The sequence below is a fragment of the Lissotriton helveticus genome, chromosome 4_1 (assembly GCF_964261635.1).
Source record: "Lissotriton helveticus chromosome 4_1, aLisHel1.1, whole genome shotgun sequence".
Lineage (NCBI taxonomy): Eukaryota > Metazoa > Chordata > Amphibia > Caudata > Salamandridae > Lissotriton > Lissotriton helveticus.
In genome coordinates, this window is record NC_136063.1 from 148,502,377 (window position 1) to 148,520,812 (window position 18,436).

Sequence of the window (18,436 nt, forward strand, 5' to 3'; positions counted from 1 at the left end):
CTGTTATTACCAATTGACTTTCTATGCATTTCTGCCTTCCAAATGTAAGACCATGTGTAAAAAAGAAGTCATTTTGAAAAATGCCCTCTAATTCACATGCAATTATGGGTACCCACAAATTCGGAGATTTTCAAATAACCACTGCTTCTAAACTCCATATGGATTCCATATCGGAAACACATAGGTTTCCTTGATACCTATTTTTTCACTCTTTATATTTTACCTAATGAATTGCTGTATATCCACAGGGGTGTGGAATTTATTGAAATATCTGCTTGTCCATGGGGCAAGTTGCTTCATAAATCTACTAGTCCTGTAACAAAATCCACTTGTCCCTTTGGTGCCATGTGGTTCGGCGACAAATTTTGGCAGCAATCTCATTATATAAGAGCTCTTGTATAGCCTCTCTGATTATGCCAGGACTCATACCATAATAGTTTTTGAATACTAGCAATCCCTTTATGTTGCCACGTTTCTGCAGATCTACATACTGGGACTGAAGGTAGTGGTAAGCAATAGTTCCAGGGTTGGAATGCCCTTTAAGTCTGTGCAAATCTACTAACTTGCATGTTGTAAGGGTTTTCAACAACTCTTCTCTAGTCTTTTTCCATACTGAGAAATGTTGGAAATGTACTCCTGACAATGGCAGACGTAAACCTTCTTCCAGAGTTGGGAAAAAAGTGGTTGATGGGAAAATGACCTTGCAAACACTCGGGTTTTCGCATGAGCAAATCTACACATGCATATTTGCTCATGATAAACTCCAGTTCACAAATATTTTCCAAGAGTACATTTTTTGCCCTACTTCTATAAATTCTTGTAAATTCACGAAAGCCATATAGCTGCACTTAATGCAAGGACATATACCAAGGGTGCACTTTTGAGACTTTCTTCAATAATGGGGCCCTTAATTTGGTCTGGCGTTTACCACAACCTTTTGTGTTTATTAAAATTCTCTCTCCCTCTCTCTGTATCGGCTGGCTTCACTGTGAGTGACGGCATTAAGCTCTTTCACAAGGAGTATATTGGCACACAAAGTAGTTTTGTTCAGTGGCAGTAACTAATTTGGCAGTGTGCTTTTTTTAGAACAATTTTTTTTTGTTGCTTTTGCCAATGTTTGTTATAATGGTGAGGGCCTGGAAGCTCTCACATCAAGAAGGCTTTACAAAAACCATGCCAAAACAAGTCACATAGTGGCAAAACTAAAAAACGGACAACTAATTTCAGACCTACTGGCTTTGCCAATGCTTGTTTATTTTTATATTACTCATAATCTTATTGAAACTGGTTACACTGATTTTCCAATATGAATATTTTTGTGAAATACTAGCATGCATCAACACATCTTACTAAATGATGCTGCAAAGAAACGGTACCTGAAATTTCATAGTAGTGTAGCAAATGTTTTTTTCCTACTTTCATTTTTTTAGCAACATTTTATACTAAAAGCAAAGAGTAATTAATCTTGCTCTCAAGCGTCTACAAATATTTGCATCTAATCGGAGAGCATTCTGGGAGCATTATACATAGCCTCATATTTCTAAACTTTGAAACCGTGAGTACACATTTATATACTGTAACCACTGTCAGTAGTGCAGTCAGATCTTACATTTACTTAGAGCGCGCACCCTAATAATAAAGGCTTGCAATTAATGAACCATAAATACAAGTTTGAACAGCATTAACATAGGCACACAAATAATAACTAAAGGCAGTGCCCTTCCCTGGCCCTTAATGTGCTACTGCAAACTGGCAGCCAAAGGGTTTGTGCTGCAGGGGGTTTGGCCTACTTGTCCCAAGGACAAAATGCACATTAAAACTTGTTGCCCTTGACCCCAAACAATATGTCCTGGGCGTCGGGCTATAGGAATTCCACATCCCTGTATCCAGTACACAATGAAAAACCATTGAAAGATGCAGCTCACTTATTGGCTCTGGGTACCTCTAGTTTTGGGTGAACCTAAAAGCCCTATTTAGCCCCACAACCCGAATGGTCCAGCGGACGTAAGGGTATATTGTTTTAAAAAATCTGCCATACTTAGAAGTTGCTACAGGTGAAAACGTAGGAGCAAATGGCTGTTTTTTCCAACTCATTTTCAATATTTTTTTTATTTCAACTGCTAGTTTCTATAGGAAAACCTGGGAGGATCTACACAAATTACCCTTTGCTGAATTCAGAATATCGCGATCCCAAAGGGGATGATGAACGGAGCGTTTGAGGAAGTCAAACACTCACCTCCAGTCAACTGATCTGGGTTTAATCCATCAAAATTCTTTAGCTCACTCCACCACCCCAGTTCAGACATGGCCATATGCAAATCAGTCTGACCCTGTGCCTCATGGGAACAGTCCAGCCCGAACTGCCAAGCCATGTCTTCCCTGGACGGGAAACAAATATCCTGGGACCAGTTTCTGGCTAATCAGCTGTCATCAGCCAAGCTAGCTTGAATCCAGTGGCAAAGGGAGCAAAGGACCCACGTCTGGACATACCCTGCCAACTTGGGGCGAACAAAGCGATCCTAAAGAGGATGATGGATGGAGCATTTGAGCAAATCAAAGACTCACCCCCAGTCAAATGATCTGGTTTTAATCCACCATCATTCTTTAGCTCACTCCACCACCCCAGTTCAGACATGGCCATATGCAAATCAGTCTGACCCTGTCTGACCCTGTGCCTCATGGGAACAGTCCAGCCCGAACTGCCAAGCCATGTCTTCCCTTGACCGGAAACAAGCATCCTGGGACCGGTTTCTGGCTAATCAGTCGTCATCAGCCAGGCTAGCTTGAATCCAGTGGCAAAGTGAGCAAGGGACCCACGTCTGGGCATACCCTGCCAACTTAGGGCGAACAAAGCGATACCAAAGGGGATGATGGACGGAGCGTTTGAGCAAATCAGAATATCGTCAACTTGTATAGGTTTCCGTGGTCCGTTATTGGTTTCACATCCATTTCTGCTACTAATTGGAAGGAGGGTGAAAACACAAAAAATAGAAAAAAAGGCTATGTCCTAATTAAATTCCCAAACTGTGAGGAAAATTTGGGTTTTGTGACAAAAGTCTGTCTGTTTTTGAAAGCTGGAAAGATGGTGATTTAAGTATGGCAAACCCTTAATTGATACCATTCGCAGGGAATAAAACGGACGCTTTCTTCTGCAGCACCCTTTCCCCCCCCAAAAACCAAAATGTAGCTGTATTTTAGCTGATTTCTCAGTCCCCTCCAGGGGAATCCACAAACCCCATTTACCTTTAGAATCCTCAGGATGTTTGAAGAAAAGGTCGCAAATTTTGTTTGGATACCTTATGTGGACTAAAAGTTCCGGTGGCCTAAGTGCAAACTACCCCAAATAACCCCAAAACAATTCTTAGCTGTGGGGTGGAGGGGGGAGGCCTAGCAATAAAGGGATTAACATGTCATGAGTGAAGTAATACATGAGTTCATTAGCAGTGCATTGCGGGGCCGCAAGTTATAGTTAGATTAGTAAACTGTAACTGGTGAATTTCAGTGTGTTTTTTTAGGGGGAGTTAAATATGAGTTTTCAACATATAACTAGAACATCGCTTTAACTGTTGTTTAACTGTCTGTACTGGCTCCTATATTTTTAAAACTCTCAGAAAGGTGCTCCCGTATATATTCCAGAAGCACTGATCGATCCACCATCTATGCACTAGTCACCTCCCGGCATTGACTACTGCAATGCCTTGTATCTGAATATCAGCACAGCCTCTCTCAACAGGCTTCAGGTTGTACAAAACGCGGCTGCCAGGCTGATCCTTAACATCCCTAAACGGCAGTCCGCAAAGGAGGGGCTTCGTACTCTGCATTGGCTCCCTATTAGGAAGCTAATCTCTTTCAAAGTCCTGTATACGGTTCACAAGGCCTTACATAACAAAGGCTCACAGCAGCTGAAAACCATGGTTCAATGGTATATGCCTAGGAGGGCCTTGGATCTTTTTCCCAGAAAAAACTGATCACCCAAGAGTCTGCAAAGCCAGATGGGGCAGTCGTTCCTTCTCTGTGGGGGCCTCAAACCTTTGGAATACCCAACTTCTTCGATCTTCCATGAAGAATATCTCCTGGTGTTCAAAAAGCTGCTGAAGACCTGACTTTTTCATTTTAGTCGGCAGCTCTACCCTCTCCTCTCTACCGCCCAGCCCCTTGGCACCTATGGGAAAATGGACAACTGCATAAACCATTGTAATGGAATTATGGGTTTGTGTATATGACTTGTGTTACAAATGCAAAAGAACCATTTTTGTAAGATTGAGGAGATCTATAAATCTCACACATCCGTCTATTTACTAACATTTTACTAGTATATTCCTTCAGGAAGGAGCTAATCTGCAGTCACTATAATGCACCTTGTTTTTGACTCGTTTCCATTTATTTACAGTTTTAAAATAGTTCTTCATTTTTTAATACTTTGAGGCTGTTAAAATTCTTATCATACACAACAAGCTGTGCTTAACGATGCTTATAATGTCTCACTATACAGATTGGAGTCTCTTCAGTATAGTTTCTTCCATCTACCACCTGCCAAGACCTCACTAACTCAAGGTAAAAATAACCACTGTTAAACCCTACAAAGAATCCATGTTACATGTAATAAATGCAAGTATATGCGAGTGGCATATCCAGTCCTCTTTCTGAGCAGGTATAACAAGACTTTGTATATGTATTAAATACAAATCCTTCTTATAATTAGTCGTATTGCATAGCAAGTGTTCCTTTTTATCAGTATTTTATAATCGTATTGAGTATAGTTTGAATTTTAGCAATCGATTTAATAATGTTCATGTTTGTACAAGTGCTTTTATTTGTACCGCCTCGCACCTCCGGGAGTGGTCCTTTTTTGTTTTAGTCGGATGCTTGGTAAAACCCCATTCTTTGGACACTGAGACGCCTATTAACGCCCAAAAGAAATTATACCAAGAAAATACACCAACACTGACTGAAGTGCTAGATGGTTTCTGCCCGCTGTTTGTCTTCCATACAAACAAATGTTTGGTTGAAGTTACTTGTAAACCTAGGCGAAGGCCTCACTGATGCAACTGGAATGTTCTGTCATGCATCTGATTCTACTGAGGATTTGAGTGCTGTAGAATTTATGCTGCACATAACTTTTCACGAATATGACTTTATGCCGCATGTTGTTATAACGACCACGTTGTAATGACCCATACCATTATCCCGCAAGTCATAAGAACGACTTGCGGATGGGGGCATTGGATGTTGGAATAGTATAATTTACTATTCCACCTCCAGTTTGTGCGGACAGTAGGGAAGGTGTTGGATTTTAAATCCAACACCTTCTTCCCCCTCCGCAAGTCATTGTAACGCCTTGCGGTGTAATGAAATGTTTTTTACGACGCGGTCGTTGTAACGACCGCGTTGTAACAACATGCGGGTTGACGGTTTCGTAATAAGTGCTTTTTACCCTTTTTCACTTCTGCCAGATATTCAATATATCTCTACTTCAACACCACACCGTAATACCTTGATACCAGTCTTTTGTTGGCTAGGTTGTACAATATGTAATATTTAATATACCACTGATTTGAACATTGTAGTACACCTGATGTCAAAGCAACACTCCAGACTTGGCTATCCTTGCAGCTGACACGGGCATTTTGTAATGTTTGCTCATGACTACCAAATGAACCAACAGGGGAGTGAAAGGGATTCAACTCTTCTGTAGGCCCTACAAACAGTTCTTTGGGTTACCAATCATACACTGACACGGAGCATATTCATTTTCAGCTTCCTCTTCTACTTAAAATGCATTGGCTTAAAGGTAATTTATAAGGGCACACAATAAGACGTATTTATAAGTTTAACAGTAGAGGTGGCACTACACCCCCCCCCCCCCCCCTTTTTTTTTTTTTGTAAAGCAGTTTTTGATATATTCTCTTCTCAGACAGTGGGCCAAACTAATGCCACATACTTCAATCCATTTTACCATATGTTAAAGGAAATCCTCTACAGAAAGAAGTCATGTGAGGGAATGGGCGATATTGGTTCAATATTGGTAGGTAGCGGAAATTGAGTTGCTGGAACAGCAAATGGGGGTGAGTACACCCTGTTGTAAGAACCTATTGGAAGAATAACGTGTTGGGAACTAAGGTAGAATTTCCATTACAAGATCATGAGCAGAGAACTTGTATCAAAGGGACCAGAATGGGTTTGGTCACACGTAAAAGTCTCATTGGTGGTATGATTTAATTTTGATGTCTTGAGCAGTGCATCATGGAGAGTTAAAGTTCTTAAATAACCTTAACTCTCAATTTATTTTAAGTTTGATGTTGTAATGTTGCTATCCCTTCAACTGAGATTCAACAGGGCATTTTTTTTTTAGACCTCTTTTTATTTACTTGAGGCAGTGAATAAAATAAGGTCGCATTACTATCTTGCACATTATAGCAATAAGTCATTACATCACAGCACAGTACAGTTCTTCGACCTATTTGACTTAAATAAAAGATTATCCCACGTGTATCCCTTCTGGGCCCCGTCTTTTCTTCCTCCTCATAGGCCAGGGATTGCAACTTTCTAGCCCCCTGTATACATTGCATTTGTTCCACACCCTTTCCCACTTCAGGGGGCATCCTCTTCTCAAACAGGCTATTTTCTGTGCTACCATACACCAATCCATGTCCCTCTTCCAGTACAGGATGGTTGGTTTAGCCCCCCCCCCCCCCCACACCTTCCCCCCCCTCTCAAAATGGCGAGCTATGTTAAGCTCCGCAATCATCAGGCCTAAGGTTTCCCAGGTCTGATCAGCTCGTCCAAGTCCATGGCTTCCCAAACATTCAGTAGACGCCATTTGGCCGAAAGTAATATGTTCTCACCCCAGATCCCCGTCATACAGGATACCGCTGAGTCCCAGTAGGATTTCATTTTTGGGCAGGTCCACAGAATGTGGTAAAATGTCCCCTCCTGCCCACAATGCCTGCGGCATAGTGGATTTGTCCTCTTGCCCATTTTTACCATTGTGTTGCAGGAGATGTAGGTCCTATGTAGTATTTTGAGCTGAATCCGCTGGAAACTTGTCTGATGGCCACTTCCTTGGGCGATGTTAGGGCTTCTGACCAGTCATCTACGTGTAAGTCTGTCATGGCTCTTTTCCAGCATTCCTGTAGACGTGAAAGAGTATCAGGGGAATTGTTAATACGTTTTTGATGTAAGTGAAATCGCCCTGTTGGTTATTTGTTCTGCTAGGAGTCTACTTTCTAGTGGTGACGCCTCTGACAGGACCTCCCCGCGGGGCAGCCGCCTGTAGGGCATGGCGAGCCTGCAAATAACGTAAGGTCTTGGTGGGCGCTAGGTCGTAGGCTGTTTGTAACTATGCAAAGGGTACCACTTCCGTCCCAGAATAGAGATCGCCCACCTGTGAGAGCCCAATCTGGTCCCATTTGTCAAATTCCTTTCTCATACCCATTGCATCCAGAAGGTCGGAGTCCCACAAGGGTGTAGCCTGAGTAATTTTATTTCTCCACCCCAGCTTGGTGAGTGTCCTCGATTCCTCCAGAGTGAGGCAGCACGGATTGACGTAGAGTGCTCGGAGATACCCCTTGTTTCTGGAACCAGACTGTCCATTCAGTAAGCATGTACAGTTAGCGGTTGATGAACCCACCGGTTAATAGTTGTCAACTGCGCTGCTCTATAATATGTTTGGATGTCGGGCAAGGAAATCCCTCCCTCACACCAACCGTGTTTCAATTTACTAAAAGCAGTTTGTGGGGAGCCTCCATCCCATATGGGAGTCCTGATCTCACCCTCTATAGTTTTGAAGTATGTATCGAGTACGGGAAATGGTGTATTCTGTAATATATAGGGAAATCTTGGTAGTTCCATCATTTTAAATAATGCTGCTCTCCCCAGCAAGTAGAGGGGGAGTGACCACCAGTGTAGAACATCGCTTTTAAATCGGGTCAGGGGGCACTCTAGATTATGAACATGAAAGAGATCAGGGTTGGTGGTAACAAAGATTCCGAGATAACGGAACCCATCCACCACTATATTTGTGCTCCACAATTTAATGTTGGTTGTGGTACCGGTCCATTAAGTACATACACCATCTATTTGGACTAACTAATTGTATATCTAGAGTATCTTCCAAAGTTAGTTAAGATGCTCAGTATTCCTTGAATAGATGACTGAGGAGCCACCACTTAGAGAAGAACATCATTGGCGTACAGCGATATTCTGTCTTCCCAGTCCTCCGTCCAGCAGAGGCCTCGAATCAGCAGATCTCCTCTGATCCAGGCTTCCAATGGGTCGGGTATTAAAGCGAATATGATGGGCTCAAGGGGGCAGCCCTGTCTGGTCCCTCGTTTTGGGGGAAGACTTAGGACATCCTACCATAAACCACCACCTACTGGAGAGGGTCAGTGCATAAGAGTTGTAGCCAAGACTAAAATTGTGGCCCAAAGCCTATGCCTTTAAGCACAGCAAAGAGACACAGCCACTCGATCGTGTCAAATGCAAAGCACGCATCGAGGGACCAGACCACTGCATCCTCCTCGATTCTATTTGTGTGTCCTAAAACTCTGTGGAGACGTCGCAAATTAAGAGCGGTGCTGCGACCTGGCATAAATACTGACTGGTCCAGGGGAACCAATCTGGCGATAAAAGAAGGGCTAAAAGTTTGGCGAGGATCTTCGCTTCCGCATTTAGCATTAAGATAGGCTGATAGGAGGCACACTGCAACACCGTCCTTTACTTCTTTGTGGATAATAACTATGGAGGCGAGTCTTATCTCTGGGAAGCCTACCCTGCCGCCTGACCTTCAACTGATGTGGCGCCAAGAGACGGATGTGAGTTTGTATAGCTCTATTGGCAGACCATTGGGTCCCAATACTTTGCCCAAATTTATAACTCTAATTGCCTGTGCTACTTCATCTTCCGTAAGTTCGCTATCTAAAAACCATACTTCTTCAGGTGTAAGGGACAGGAGCGGTTGCTGTGCCAGGAGCTCAAGAGAGTATTGCTTGGTGGACGCAGACTGCGGAATTAATATGTGAATAATAGGTAGCAACGGTGTTAGCGATCGCTTGGGGGTCTTGGAGATGCTCCCCATCATTCGAGCATGTGGTTGCGACCTACTGATTTGCCCACTCACGTTTATTAAGCCATGCAAGCAGTTTCCCTGTCTTGTCCCCAATCTCATATACCCTGTACCCTGTCGCCCTAGACAAGGCCTTAGCAGACTTCATCACCTCATCCCTTTATTCTTGTTTGATGCTTAATGTGTGTCATGAGTCCTCGTTATCATCTCTCACCAGTTGTGTCTCTAGAGCTAAAATGTCATGCTCCAGTGCCTCTACAGCTGTCTTCTTGTCCCTCCTGTGCCCTACTATTAACGATGTAGCTGCCCACCATTTAGTCATCAATGATTGGTGGTATAACTCAACCGCAGACCCTGCCTTAGCTCAGAAACACGCAGCCATGGAAAGGGCTCCCCTCCTACGGTTGCTATATAGTGCACAGGTTCTGGACTTTGTACCACACTCTACCTGTACGACAATCCGACTTTGGTGGTACACCGTCCGCCGAATGGGGTGGCACATGAGGTTGACACAAACGATGCCCCTGTGGCCTGGGATCTATATGCGCCAGGTGTCCATATTGAAGGGGTTCCGCCAGTAGGACCAGATTGACATTTCCACACTAGGAGAAGTAATGCGGGGTACCACCCTAAAATCCTTTCAGCAACTGCAGGTTGACTTCCACCTTCATAAAACTCAGTTTCACAGATACCTCCAGCTCTGCCATGCTCTGACCCCCTCACTTATAGACTTAAATGACGTCTCTGAATTTCATCCGTTGATAGGGCCGACTCCTTATGGGTGATCAAGGCGCACACAAAATCCGCCAAATCGACCAAACATTGACCACAACTCTTCACAAAACAAGGAGGGCGTGGCAGGACGGCCTCCCGGACCTGACGGAGGATGATTGGGCGGAGGCGATAGCTAGTCCCCGGTGCCCCGCGGTAGCCTCCAGCTTCCATCTTGTTCAGTTCAAGTATGTTCACCATGCATATTATACCCGTCTCTGGCAGATGGGAGTCATTGCATCTCCTCAATGTCTACGCTGCAACTGGGAGGAGGTGTCATTTCTCCATACTGCGTAGAGTTGCACTGCCTTACAGCCTTTCTGGCGCAGAGTTTTGACCTGCCTTAACGAGGTACTCTCCTGTGACCTCCCATATGACCTGCATCTATTCCTGCTTCATAACACAAAGGGTGTGGGTGGGAATTGCTATAAGCAGAACTAACTTTTCTTCGCTCTCACGATTGCTAAAAGTGACTTTGTGCAGTTATGGAAGGGTACCTTACCACCAACGATGGGAAAATGGCGACAAGAGCTGGACAAATGTATGGGCGCTGAGCTAGCAGTGTTTCAGGCGTGGAGCTGCCTCCAAAAGCATAGAAAGATATGGGCTAGATAGGCGGAGTACAGGAGTATAGACCTCCCTCCTCTTCCTTCACAATCCCGTGAACATTTTAATGGACTGCCTGTGGGCTATAATGTGTGAGGGATTGTTTCTTTTCCTTTTTAGGTCGAGGACCGTAGGCTGCGCTTGCGCAGTTCGGTCCGAAGATTTAATGTTTCTTAGTACGGGGCATTAACCTGCCCCTCCTTTCCATTGGCTGGCCTCGTAAATGCTGGCCAGCCATTGGAGGAGAGGGGCGTCACTCCGTTTAAGCCCCGTCTTTTTCGGATTGGGGTGTGTGTTTTTTCGTTTCTTTCTCGCTGTGACGTCATCATGAAAAAACACGCCCCCCGTCTGCAAAGGATGGGGCTCTTTCACGATCCCTCCCCTGGTGTCCTCCTCCTGCCCATCTCTTCACACCTCTTCTCTTTCCCTCTGGTGCCTCCCCCTTCCTTCCTCCCTCCCCTCGTCGGAGCCTGCCGCACACAGAAACGTCATGCGCTCCAGTGACAGTGCGCACTGGGGGATTTCTGGGCCGTGTTCGGATGTGTACAATAAAGACAATAAAAGACAAAAAGACAATAAATGGCTGCAAGGCCGTGCACCATAATTAATACCCGTTAGCGGCCTAGCAAATTACTCTGTGCAGATCAGTCTGCGTCTGGATGAGGAAAGTGAGTGACAGACGCATTATCAGGACATGCCGCGCCAACTGGGACAGACCGTCTTCCCTGGACGAGGAAAGTGAGTGACAGGCGCATTATCAGGAACCCGCGCCCACTGGGACAGGCTGTCTTCCCTGGACGAGGAAAGTGAGTGACAGGCGCATTATCAGGACCCGCCGCGCCCACTGGGACGGGCAGTCTTCTCTCTGAAAGGGGCGCCTGCGGGGATCATGCTGCGTGAATTTAGTGTCATCTTAGCTTGACCAGCTCTGGAAGCTCACATTAACCTCCGCTTGTGATTTTCAGAAAACCATTCCAATTTAGCAAGTAATTAAGAGGTCACATGCGGGATAAAGAGCTCGATAATCTTGGATTACTCATAGGAAGCTTTGTTTCCCGGGCAACCCTCGCCGAGGGGGTGTTAATGCCGAGGTCAGTCAGTTAATGAACTGGGAATAGTCACCGGCTCCCAAACCTGTTGGGGCCGAGGAAATGGAAAGTTATGGGCAGGCAGGGCGATTATAAAATTAAATGATTAATTAATTAAACTCAACAACTTTCGCAGTAGGTTCTGCAAGCAATAATTGACAGAAAGTGTGTGTAATCTGGGATGCTCTATCAGTAACCTACACCAGAATCATCCTAAACAGAAGCCATTTAGTTTAGTGTGATATTCAACGTCGACATTTTATAAACACTCCTCACAATGCTGAAAGTTGTTGCCCTGTAGCCCAGTGCTTGCACAAGTGAACGGGCAAAGCCTGCCTGCAGGAGTACAGATGGATAACAGCCCTTCTGCATACAGGTAAACTTGACATTGTACCAGTAAATGTCCTAAGGTTGTGACAGCATGAAGCAGATAGAACAGATTTGCGACAAGGAATGAAAATAAGCCAATGGGTCTCGCGGCTCGCCTCTTTGACTTTGCCAATGGGGATCTCTTTCCTTTGCCAATTTGTTTTGCTGATGCCATCAAGACAGAGCCTCTGTTCCCTGCTTGTAATCCCAGTTTTTCTGTGCCTCTGTTCCCTGCTTGTCATCCTGGGTTTTCTGTGCCTCTGTTCCCCTGGGTTTTCTGTGCCTCTGTTCCCTGCTTGTCATCCCGGTTTTTCTGTGCCTCTGTGTGCGTGGCCCTGTCTGTGTGTGTGCGTGGCCCTGTGTGTGTGTGTGTGTGCGTGGCCCTGTGTGTGTGTGTGTGCGTGGCCCTGTGTGTGTGTGTGTGTGTGCGTGGCCCTGTGTGTGTGCGTGGCCCTGTGTGTGTGCGTGGCCCTGTGTGTGTGTGTGGCCCTGTGTGTGTGTGTGTGTGTGTGCGTGGCCCTGTGTGTGTGTGTGCGTGACCCTGTGTGTGTGTGCGTGACCCTGTGTGTGTGTGTGTGTGTGCGTGGCCCTGTCTGTGTGTGTGCGTGGCCCTGTCTGTCTGTGTGTGTGCGTGGCCCTGTCTGTGTGTGTGCGTGGCCCTGTCTGTCTGTGTGCCTGGCTCTGTCTGTGTGCGTGGCTCTGTCTGTGTGCGTGTGCGTGGCTCTGTCTGTGTGTGCGTGGCTCTGTCTGTGTGTGTGTGTGTGTGCGTGGCTCTGTCTGTGCGTGTGTGTGCGTGGCTCTGTCTGTGTGTGTGTGTGCGTGGCTCTGTCTGTGTGTGTGTGTGCGTGGCTCTGTGTGCGTGGCTCTGTGTGTGTGCGTGGCTCTGTCTGTGTGTGTGCGTGGCTCTGTGTGTGTGTGTGCGTGGCTCTGTGTGTGTGTGTGCATGGCTCTGTCTGTCTGTGTGTGTGTGCGTGGCTCTGTCTGTGTGTGTGCGTGGCTCTGTCTGTGTGTGTGCGTGGCTCTGTCTGTGTGTGTGCGCTTGGCTCTGTCTGTGTGTGTGCGCTTGGCTCTGTCTGTGTGTGTGCGCTTGGCTCTGTCTGTGTGTGTGTGTGCGCGCGCGGCTCTGTCTGTGTGTGTGTGTGCGCGCGCGGCTCTGTCTGTGTGTGTGTGCGCGCGCGCGGCTCTGTCTGTGTGTGTGCGCGCGCGCGGCTCTGTGTGTGTGTGCGCGCGCGCGCGGCTCTGTCTGTGTGTGTGCGCGCGCGGCTCTGTCTGTGTGCGCGCGGCTCTGTCTGTGTGTGTGTGTGTGTGTGGCTCTGTGTCCGCAAATACTTTCTACTACTCTCTAATGCTCACCTATTGCCATTGTAAATGACAATACCATTTATTTGTTTTTTTTTAAAAATGGAAAAAAAAGTCATGAGCAATGCCAATAGCTCTACCTTTAATAATGCCGAGACCATAACATTGTAAATGCTTGTTTATTTGTATGTATCGCAATCTGCTTGCCACTGTGGGTAGGGCGGGAGGGTCTACGTAAAGTACCCTGTTTGTTTTTGTTGGTTTCATATAAGAATGGTACTAATGGGTGTCCCCATGTCTTGTAACATGCTCATATATTGTTTTCAATTGGATTGTGTCAGGCGATCGGCAAAATGGTACTATATGAATGCAGTAAAATATGTTTTAAAAATAATAATTCTCTACATTGATGGTATGCTTTTGCACACCTCAGTGTCCGAGCATGAAATTATTGTGCTTACCATACGTTCGTGCTCAGTTTTTTGCAACTCCATTTAATAAAATATTTTGCTTTCGCATTATCCAACTTGAAATTTAAATCTGAGACAGCAGAAAAAATATTAACATATTTCTACGTTTAAAAAAAAACACATTTTTGGCATTGCAAAAGAACATCTGAACAGACTTGCACCTTTCACGCGATCTCCTTCTAGGGCTCCGACGCTTCAGTCCTAGCAAAAGGTACTTGCATGAATGTGGCTGTGGGATATAATGATTGCTTAGTAAGATTATCGCAGCAGCCATCTTGATTACATTCTTCAAATACAGCACATCTAGCCTGTCACTCCATCCCAAACTATTGTCTTCAAATCCTTTCATCTAACACATCCAAAATATCTTTCTGACCGTTTCATATTTCTCAGTGCTTTTTAAGATCAAATGATACACATTTTTTCCAAATCCCCCATTTTAGGATGAAGACTAGAGGAGGAAGGTCCGTTCCATGCCAGGAGCTAAAGCCTGTAATTCGTACCCTCTCTCTTTGAGATTAGCTGAAAATGAGGCATTCTTCAGAAAACATCTTAAAACCTGGCTTTTCTCCATCCACCTTATCATCCTTGGTGACATGAGTATCGAGGTTGAAGATCTCTCAAATACCTATGCCCAAACCCTAAGAAGTCAAGGACTCCCATATCTGCATAGATCAGGGGAACAACACTCTCCACTGTCTCCGAAATCAGTCGCCGCACTGAACATTTATTATGGTCGGATCATCCCATCATGCCAGTGGCTTTCTGCAAGCAGAACCATAACACAAGTGTGGCATCCTCATGGCACAGTCACAGTTACAAACAGCCAGAAGTCTTCACTCGGACACTAGATGAAATCCCAGACCCTCTGCTGTATCATTCAGATGACATTCTGAAACAACCAACATCTAAGGTCACAGTGGCTCTCGACTCCCTAACCCTTCCATAACAAAGTTACTTCGTTCCACAAAATCAAACAGTCAGTAGCCAGACAACTCTGTTTATAAAAATGGCAAGTTGGAGCCTTGAAAAGACCCTGGAACAAAACCAAACTTTCATCCGACCACTTCGGCTGTCAACACTTGCTAAAGGGTACAACGCAGTAGGCACAAGGGTAAAAATAAGAACATTACACATCTGCCAATTCCACAAAAGAGTTTTTCTGAATCTTCAAATGAGATGATCTTCAGTAGTGCCCTAAAAATTCCCTTGTCCCGTCTCCAGATTTCTGCAATAACCTAACATTTTTCAACAATTCATTTGAATGCCTCAGGGCTCGCATCACTCTTGTGAAATACTCATCATAAGAATCTCAGTTCTCCAGAGATCTATCTGCAGCCCGCTCCATCCCTTCTACCCAAAGTTGTTACGGTAGTAGAGTTTGCACTAGTGTCTGAGACGGAATTAAGAAAAAGTTTGTCCTTCAAGAAGTACTCTAGATCACGTGACATAACTAATACCAATGTCCTCAGCTTGGGCCAACCTATGCTTGAACCGATTATTACCAGCCATGTAAACGACTCCTTAGCTAATGCTGTGGTCTCCCAAGGCCTTAAATATGCAATCATTACTCCCATTCCAAATAAATCCCAGTATCGTGAGGAATTGAAGCATACTCTCTGGCCTCCTCTGCATTGCCAAAACGGTCTCCCTACAACTCTCCCATCATTTTGAGACAAGCAGGTACCTCCTTGACCTCCAATCAGGATTTAGGCCACGAAGAAGAACCCAAAACTGCCCTACTAAACATAAAGAATGAACTCTGCATAGCTTTTGACAAAGACCACTTTTGGGCCTGATACTACTGGATCTCTCTGCTGCTTTTGATACTGTAGACCATCAAGTACAAATTTAAATGCTATCTACCATAACAGCATTAATGGTACATTACTGGCATAGTTCACATTCTTACCAGACAACAGCACCCATTAAGTTAAGATGGACTGAAGGAGGCTCTGCAGTCTCCAGTAAGCTAAATGCCCATAGAAGGCCAGTCAACGACTCTGATGCTTTGTAAAAAGTGAGCCTTAACCTTGTTTCTTAGTTCTTGCTTCGATTTGTAACTCCTTGTTCATGTTCACATTGATCTTCACTGTGCTTTCTATATATACATGATTGCTATCTGAAAAATGCTCTATAAAACTGTGAATAATTATTTTCCTAAGTGCAAACATTTGCCCTTTGGCTCTGTAGATGTTAACACTTAAATCACAAGCTGCCTAAATGATACAGTGCACTTTGACTATTGAAGAAAAAGAAGATATTAAGGCTCACCTGAAGGCGTACTGATCTTCAACAAGCCTTCTGTCTGACATGAGCAGATTCCATAGTTGGACCACCTGAACTAAGAAGGCTTGTTTATTTTTTTATCATTTACTACATTTGGGATTGGATAGTAGTTTGTGTCAGTCCTTTTCCATTGCTCTTCGTCCTGAATCGAGTAATAGTAGGTGGGCCACTCCTTTGACGGTAGCATGATGTACAGTGATTTAAACTTTACCCTCTCTCTGCTATGCAAGGAGTGCAATGTTTGTTGAGCCGGTGAGACATGTTCCCAGACTCCAAGCCTGCGCTGATCCTACCAGGGCCGGACTGGGAACCAAAACTGGCCCTGGCAAGGTACCACCCCCTCCCGTGGGGGTTGGGGGTGCCGCCGAGCTCTTTGCCAGGGCCGGTTTTCTGGGGATTTTGTTACAGGAAGGATTTTGCAGCTATGCTGTAAAAACGGCCTTGTAACAAAAACGGCCCCCAGGGGCCCAAAACAGGCCCCCACCCATGCGGTGCACCAGGGGATTGCCCGGTGCCCGCTACTGCCAGTCCGTCCCTGGTTCCTACTTGGCAGCTTTCTGTATATGCTGTTGGTTTTTGAGCAGAATCTGTTGCATACTTTAAAGAGCATTGTTAGTACGGTTGAAATTGTTTACACCGAAATAATCAGTTTTAATAAGCAGAAGAAAGTACCTTATGCTGCAGTACCTCTTCTTTCTGGGAACACCGAGCAGCGATCTGAATTCCTACATGGAATGAACCCTGTGATCCTTTTTGGACTTTAATGAACAAAACTGGAGAACAAAACTTGCTGCTTGGAGAGTGCAGAAATCACTGTGCATTTATGCATTCATAGAAACGACTATGTTTTTTAAATGGTTGTAACCACAAAAAAAGCCCAGATAAGTAAGAATTAAGTGTCACATTTCTATTGCTTCCCCCAAGTTATTACTCCTGATTACCCATGGTGGCTACAGCCTGCACCCACTCGGTATAAAACACAGCAGAGCCAGTGCACATATTTTAAAACGAGTGTCAGAACAAATAAATAATGTTGGTTAATTGGGGGAATGCTGAGTTAGGACAAAAGCCATGTAATCATGTTGCCATGGCCACATGGGTCTCCTTTTTCGAAGAGCAATTTAATGCCAATGCAAGTGATACTATTGATTTTTTTAATTCCAAAGGCTGACCAGCCTCTACTATTTGTTCAAGACGAGGTGGAGAAAGCCTTGAAGGCAGTACCCAGGGCGAGAGCACCAGGACTAGATCGTATCCCCGCAGATCTGTTTGTTCATGATCAAGAGAACTGGGTAAAATAAATTTTTTGGCTATCAAATGGTATTGCAAATGGTGCCCCCATTCCAGAATCTTGGCGCGGTGCTGAAATCCTCCCAATTTATAAAAAAGGGGACCGATCCTGTCCTAGGAACTACAGGCCGATTAGTCTTATTGATGCCATACAAAAGATTACCGAAAGGCTAGTGTTGAGCAGGATACAGGATTGGATTGAAACCGAAGATATACTAGCTCCTCTACAGGCAGGCTTTCGCACGAACTCGAGCACCATCGACCACATTTTTCGGGTTTGATTAATTTACTGGCTTGTTGTTGTAATAGCAGGAGGTACATTCTATGCAGCCTTTGCTGACCTTAAATCAGCTTTTGATATGGTCCTGCGCACAAAGCTATGGGAAGTATTGCAGCACCTTGGGATGCCAGCAGAACTTTTATCTATGGTTGTTAGACTGCACGAAGATAACTTCGCACAAATCCGATGGGGTACCCAGGGAGAAATTACCCCACGGTTTCCAGTCACCAAAGGGGTGTGCCATGGGTGTGTCCTATCCCCAAGTTTATTATCCCTATTTATTAATGGGGTAGTAAATTATTTTCGTACATATCCAACGGACACTCCTTCTCTTGCTGGCACCAAAATACCGCTACTTATGTTTGCGGATAATACCCTGATTGTATCAAAGACGCAAGTCGGATTGGCTAGGGCACTCAGGCGCTTTGAGGCATTTTGCCACGATCACAAGTTGGTGATCAATGTAGACAAGACAAAATGTATGGTCGTGCATAAGCAGCATGCAGTGAAAGGGAGAATAGCCATGAATGGGAAGTTATTAGAACAGACAGATTTGTTCACATACCTAGGGGTTACCCTAAGTAGAAAACTAAACTGGAAACATCATATAGACCTTATAGCCCTCAAACATAGCCAACTAGCAGGGATTTTATTAAAAGAATATCATCTCTTATACCAAGCCTATAGGCCTGGCAATCAAGATTTACAACACCAAGGTTAGGTCCTCCATAATGTATGGTGCGGAGCTCTGGGGTTTCAACGATCTTTCTCCCCTGATATTAGCCCAGAACAAAGTTGTGAGAGCTTTAACTGGGTTACCACAAAGCACTCCATTGCTATCTGATTTGGGCTGTAATCTGTTGGTGGAGGAAGTACGATTTAGACCCATAGCATTTTGGCGTCGATTATG

General features: G+C 44.8%; 1 protein-coding gene across 1 annotated transcript in view; it reads left to right on the top strand.

The window, feature by feature from the left end:
- Positions 1-18,436, top strand: part of IQANK1 (IQ motif and ankyrin repeat containing 1) — a 478,492-nt gene that overhangs the window by 17,198 nt on the left and 442,858 nt on the right. The window contains exon 2 of the mRNA XM_078686619.1: positions 4,493-4,554. The gene's annotated coding sequence lies outside the window, so the exon portion shown is untranslated. The remainder of the gene's footprint in view (positions 1-4,492; positions 4,555-18,436) is intronic.